Here is a 5,936-nt window from a genome sequence, read left to right on the forward strand (position 1 = left end):
AGTTCATAAATTCATCACTGCTATGCTGATATACAGGATCAGAAGTCACTGACGATTTATTTTTTGTTAATTGAGCCACTGTATTAAATAAAAACCTAGGGTTGTGCTGGTTTTCTTCTATTAGTGATGAAAAGTAGGCGGATATAGAAGTTTTTAGGGCTTTCCTGTATTTTCGAATACTTTCCTTCCATGCTGTACGAAATACCTCTAATTTAGTTTTCTTAAAGATGTGCTCCATTTTTCGGGCTGCTTTCTTTAGAGCCTGAGTGTGTTCATTATACCACGGTGTGGGTCTGCCATTTTTAATCTTCTTTAAACGTAGAGGAGCAACTGTGTCTAGCGTTTCCGAGAAGGTGGAATTAAAATTTTCAGTGGTAGTGTCAAGATATTCAACGTTATTTCTCATGCTAGCGATTTGAGACAATTCAGGCAGATTATTGAGAAACACATCTTTGGTGGTTGAAGTTATTGTTCTACCATATTTGTAACAATGAGTTTTATTTGCAGCCGTAGGCCAGTGAACCAAACATAATACCAGATAATGATCCGAAATGTCTTCACTCTGCTGAAGGATTTTAACATCGTCCACATTTATACCATAAGACAGTATTAAATCTAAAGTATGATTACGAAGGTGAGTGGGTCCTGACACATGTTGACTAACGCCCATGGAGTTAAGAGTGTCTTTGAAAGCCATTCCTAAGGCATCTGCATCATTATCTACATGGATGTTAAAGTCACCAACGACAAGGAGTCTATCTGCGGCCAGTACTAGTTCTGATAAGAACCCACCAAATTCTTTAATAAAATCTGTGTGGTGCCCTGGAGGCCTATATACAATAGCTAGAATAAATTTAAAAAGTGTTTTATCCTTACTATTAGGTGTTGAAACATGAAGTACCATGACTTCAAAAGAATTGTATTTAGAGTTTGACTTCTGGGAAATGCTAATAGAGTTATTGTAAAGTGCTGCGACACCTCCCCCTCTGCCTTTTAGATGAGGCTCATGTTTATAATAATAATAATCTTGGGGGACAGATTCATTTAAAGTAATATAATCAAACCAAAATGGTTTTAGCCATGTTTCTGTCAAACAGAGCATGTCTATTTTATGATCTGTTATCATATCGTTAACAAAAAGTGCTTTATTAGAGAGAGATCTAACCCACTGCGCAAAGATACGTCCAAACGACGTCTTATGTACGTCATTTCTGCACGTCCAATTTGGGTCCTCTGAAGGTGCGGACTGTGACGCCAGACGACGTCTTTTTTTCAACGTCTTCCGAACGTCCAGTATTGACGTCCACATGACTTCTGTATAGGGGCTAATTGTAGTACAAATGTGGTCGTTGTTGACGTCTTTTCTACATCAAATTTAAAATATTTTTTATACATTTAGACGTTTTTATAAGGCTTCTAGGCTCTGTGCATAACTGTAGTCCCATTTCAGAAGATGGCATCCTGTTCAAGTTCATTATCCTTTAGCTTCATTTGACTGTCACAGCAGCAGATGTTAACTGGAAAAGCATACAAAGGTGTAACATGCATTTCCAGTTCAAACCTGCTGCTGAGCCAAACGAAGCTATAGGAAAATGAACTGGTACAGGAAACAGGTCCTCAACTTTCTGGAAACACATGGGACTACAGTTATACACAGAGGTTTACAAATAAATCACAATTCATTCACCACTCATTTATTTCCATCTTTATTTTTATTCACTTTCACAAACATGTCACTAATAAAGCTTTGACTTGTTGAATTTCCTGCCAACTACCAGTAAAAACAAGGAACGTGAATTGAATGGCTTGCATGCAGACATCACTTCAATGTTGTGTATCAGTTGAAGCCAACATGCTTTACCTTTGATTGTCTGCCGAAACTAAAATGAAAGTGAAACTACCAGTAATAGAAAAGGATTGATGGATTCATTAACCCCCATCTTAACCCAGCAGAACAGTTAACTTTCTAAAATCAACACTGAGGGTAAAATAAAAATAAGAAAATAATTACAGTGTTTTGAGGTAAGAATCCAACCATAAGCAACTATACTGAACACAGAAAAGAAGACAATGTACAAAAGCTGTGTAAACAAAACTATGACAAGATGCACCACAGTGGATAATCAGTGGCTGCTGCATGTCCTCCACTTCTTTGCGGTGCATGCTTCAGATGTTCTGAAGCGTTCATCCCCATGAAGTCCTCTGTGGCTGTGTCATCAAATATCATGACTCCATCTGCACAAGTAAAATAAAAGACAGATTATTAGAAATATGCAAAGGCAATCTGCAGTCATTACACCAAGTCCCTTTACTCATAAGCAAAACTACCAATACTGGATTGATACAATACCACCTAAGCAAATGATAAAATAGCCATGGTAGACAGTTAGCATTGTATTTTAAATGTCAACAGGGAAGGACATGTTTTGTCCAATCAAGTCATTATTCACAGATTGGCAGGAGCTAATTATTTTCCCTTGATCAACATGAAATATGGGCTTACCTTTCATTGCTCTATAAACCTGTGTCTTCTCCAAAGATTCCATGCCCTTTTTCCCTTCCCATTCATACTGAATTGCACCATCAGGGCTCAAGTGAAGAGCCTAAAGAAAATAGATAACATTTATAATTCAACGTAAATGATATATGTAGGAATAACATTATGCATGTCATAAACCCTTTATACTACGTTGAGTAGTGTCTTCTACAGTGGTCCCCACCTTTTATCCCTCTACATTGTAGAGTCTACAACATATCTCCTTGTCCCTGAAAAGCTGGTCTATAAGCTCACAATGCATTGTGTTGTGAACTTGAAATGGAGTATTTTTAATTGAAAAATGCCCCAAAAAAATTTACCAAGGGGTGGACAAGAGTTAAGCAAGAAAAAACGACAAATGAACCGATGCATTGTTCAGACATTGAAAACCACAGATCACCCAAACGTCACACACAATTCATACTGTATGTAGAAACATACCTGTCAAGGACATTGTGGACACAGTCCTTGGTGTTCTTCCCTCCAATTCTTGCAATTTGCAGCAACTGTTGGAATAAGTCCATGATAAAGTTGACCGACACTCCCGAGAGGAACCTAACTGTGTGCGAGTGCACTGAATTGCGTTATGCTAAGCTATCCTTTACTTCCAGACTTGTAAAACTCTCAAAGAAACAGGTCAAACTACATGTTATATGATTATATTGTACATCTTGGAAGGGAATACAGTCCTGTAGTGTTGTTAATCACTGAATGAAGCCTTATCTTATATTGGGAAGAGATGCAATGCTAATTGTACCCATAGCAGGTTTGGGTAGTTTAAGACAACAAAGCTAAAACAGCTAACACTATAAATGAACATAAAATTAAATAAGCTGACCGAATTTACCTTCAACTGAGTGGAAAACGATGATTTTGCTTTAGCTGAACAGAGCCGAACGTCGTCCACTTGCTTCAGAAGTATACGTGCCGAATGCTTGGCGTGTTGCCTCGGCCTATCAGAGTGGCGTTTACTGGTTTGGTTATGATGACTTGCTGCCTCAGCCAATCAGAGTGGCGTTGACTGGTTCAAATCATACGGTCGGGTACCACACAGCCTACAACTCGACGAGTCCACTGCCGCAATATATTTGCTTTCGGCTAACTCAAAAGTTAGAATGCTTAATTTTCTAACCTGTTCCATTTTCTTGATAACATCTAACACATTAATCACAACGATGTAGAAAAAAACTGCGGTCCAGTCACAAAATAAACCAGAAAATTAGAGGAAAAAAAGGAAAATTTAAAACATGTACTCAATAAATAAATAATCAAATAACAGATACTGTTTACTGTTTCATCACAAATAACCTATATTCATAATCATTAACCATGTTGATATTTGTCTTAAGTAAAAAATATTACATCCATAATGTCATTTTTCTGCACATGTCTTAGACGTCCAAATGTTGAACTACATTATGACATCCACATAGGGTCATGGTTAGACGTCCAAATAGCAGACCTTGTTTGCACGTCGTGTAGACGTGCAACATTGGTTTTGGACCGACGGACGCAATATAGACATGATCTGCACGTCCATCAGACGTCTAATGTTTAGTGGGAATATTTAGCAATCCGAGTCGTAACAGTTTATTATCTGTATTTTGTTCATGTTTAATTTGTTTAACGTTAATTAAATTACTGTCACGATGGTGCGTGGAGAGAAGAACCCAAGCGCAGGCAGGCGTGGAGGGGTTAACAAAACAAGACTTTAATTACAAACAAAGAACAAAACAAAAACCCACGAGGGGGTGTCAAAAACAGGAACGAACTAAAACACAAAACTAGAAACCAAACACTTCCCTCGGTGGGGCAAAACAAAACACGACACAACGTCCAGGGGCAGGAAAACCAAAAAAACCAACACGGCAAGGTGAATACTCACAATAGTAAGCACACAGGACAGGTAAACACAGCACATCAAACGTACGTACACATGCAATACACGAGCACAGGACAAAGAAACATGAGGGTATTAAATAGGACAGACAAACGAAGGATAACGAACGAAGGCAGGTGTGGAACATAAAACACTCAGGGAAAGATAACAAGGAAACGAGAGGGGCGGGGCCAATGACGAGACACTGGAGAGAACGTATATTATTGTCAAAAGGACAATAATATGTTTCTCTCCACACATAACCAAAGGCTTTGTCATGACTCTGCTACAGGACCAAGAAAAACATGACTAAATGAAGCAGAGCCATGACAATTACTTTCAAGAGGTTTACGCATTATTTTATGCTTGCTAATCCGGGGGACAGACACAGTCTCTATTTTATGATGTTCGGGAGAAGGGATTATTACATGTTGTACATTTTATGTATTCTGTGACGTGTAAACTATTCTGTCTGCTCCCTGACCTGGGCCCCAGCGAGTCAAGCTTTAGCATTAGCATTATTAAGACTTTTTGCCATATTTCTAGACAGGATGGAAGCCCCAGCCCAGTAGAGACGGAGACCATCTCGTTTCAACAGGTCAGGTCTGCCCTCAAAATTCTTCCAGTTATTTATAAAAACTATATCATTCTGCAGGCACCACTCAGACAACCAGCCTTTTAGTGATGATAATCTGCTATAAATCTCATCACCACAATAAGCAGTGAGGGGGCCAGAGAATATTACAGTGTCTGACATCATGCTTGCGAGCTCACACACCTCTTTAATGTTATCTTTTGTGATCTCCGATTGACGGAGTCGAACATCATCTGTGCCGACGTGAATAACAATCTTACTGAATTTACGATTAGCCTTAGCCAGCACATTTAAATTTGGCGCTCTGGCTCCCGGTAAAAATTTGACTATGGTGGCTGGTGCCTCTATGCTAACGTTCCGAACAATAGAATCACCGATAACTAGGGCACTTTCAGCAGGTTTCTCAGTCGGTGCACCACTGAGTGGGGCAAACCTGTTCGAGACTGTAATCGGAACGGTTGAGTGATGATTTGTCCTGCGACTACGCCGTCTCACAGTCACGAAGTTTCCCAGCTGCGGGGGATTTTCAACTGAAATCGAGCTATGTGTGGTAACATTGCTCGCATCCAAAGTGTTTTCTATGGTCGTTAAACTCTTACTATCCTCAGATAAAGATTGGATGTGAGACTCTAATTCTAAGATCTTCTCTGTCAGCCTAACTATTTCCCTGCAATTATCGCATATATAACCCTCGCAGCTGACAGAGAAGGCTAAGCTAAACATATGACTTGAGGTGCAAGTAACAATAATAGGAATAGAAGCCATAACTCACCGGGTTTGAAGTGCAATTCCAACTTACCAATTAAAGCTGCGAGCAGCGATGTTCGGGCCCTCGCGGAAAGTGCCACCGCAACCCGGTGCAACCACCAGCCGTCGGCCTCAGGAAGAGCCAACAGTGGACAATGCGCATATAGGAAGTCATATTA

At 39.6% G+C, this 5,936-nt stretch overlaps 1 long non-coding RNA gene across 1 annotated transcript; it reads right to left on the reverse strand.

Moving 5' to 3' along the window:
- Positions 1-1,690: 1,690 nt before the first annotated feature.
- Positions 1,691-3,610, reverse strand: LOC130570655 (uncharacterized). The gene is made up of 4 exons (XR_008964985.1): positions 3,384-3,610; positions 2,978-3,042; positions 2,504-2,603; positions 1,691-2,235 (listed from the first exon to the last, which is right to left on the reverse strand). It is a non-coding gene; the product is annotated as an uncharacterized LOC130570655 (long non-coding RNA).
- Between the last annotated feature and the right edge of the window lie 2,326 nt (positions 3,611-5,936).

This window comes from Triplophysa rosa, linkage group LG19, assembly GCF_024868665.1.
Source record: "Triplophysa rosa linkage group LG19, Trosa_1v2, whole genome shotgun sequence".
NCBI lineage: Eukaryota > Metazoa > Chordata > Actinopteri > Cypriniformes > Nemacheilidae > Triplophysa > Triplophysa rosa.